Genomic DNA, 656 nt, shown 5'->3' with positions numbered 1-656 from the left:
TGTCAGCGATTCTAAAAGGCCGTTAGTCGAGAGAAAGAGAGAAAAAAGTTGGATTAACAACAAAAAAAGGCTTAGATTCCCGTCCCGAGCGAGGCACTGCAGAGGCGAGTAGACACACAGACGTCACGGCGCCTTCAGACAACGACTGAATTTCCTATGTCACACACAAGGAAGAGGCTAGCCATTGAAGAAAAATAAATGTATGTAAGAACTTAGTTAGACTGTTTATTTGGTATAAAAAAAATCATATTAAAATGTGTCGGATGGTTAACTTTTGACACTTTTTTTTTTACTGGTTGTACTGTACATTTAATTTTTTTTTTGTTAACATAAAAAAATGGGAAATAAATCTTTGTCTACAGAGAGAAGAAGAAGTGAAGTGATTTGTACATTTAATTCTACTTGGAAAGAGGACAGCAAAGGAAGGTCTTGGTCTTAAGGGGCTCTGCAATGTTGAGTCAAACTCGTGACTGAAAAAAACATTTGCCAAACTATTTTATCTTTGAAAGAATCTTAAATCTTTTGCAGAGAATTTGTGGTCCGGGTTTGTTTTCTCTTTAGTCAACTCACATCATCAAGTCCGTAAAAGAGATGTTAGGCAAGGTCAGAGGGAGTCCTGCAGGAGCCAGAGATAAGGTCAAGACCCGGAGGGGCAA

At 38.3% G+C, this 656-nt stretch overlaps 1 protein-coding gene across 1 annotated transcript in view; it reads right to left on the bottom strand.

The window, feature by feature from the left end:
• Nucleotides 1-656, bottom strand: part of LOC119587631 (integrin alpha-PS1-like) — a 21,094-nt gene that overhangs the window by 17,533 nt on the left and 2,905 nt on the right. The gene's annotated exons all lie outside the window — the stretch shown is intronic.

The sequence above is a fragment of the Penaeus monodon genome, chromosome 22 (assembly GCF_015228065.2).
Source record: "Penaeus monodon isolate SGIC_2016 chromosome 22, NSTDA_Pmon_1, whole genome shotgun sequence".
Classification (NCBI taxonomy): Eukaryota; Metazoa; Arthropoda; class Malacostraca; order Decapoda; family Penaeidae; genus Penaeus; species Penaeus monodon.
This window is presented reverse-complemented; position numbering and strand designations above follow the sequence as displayed.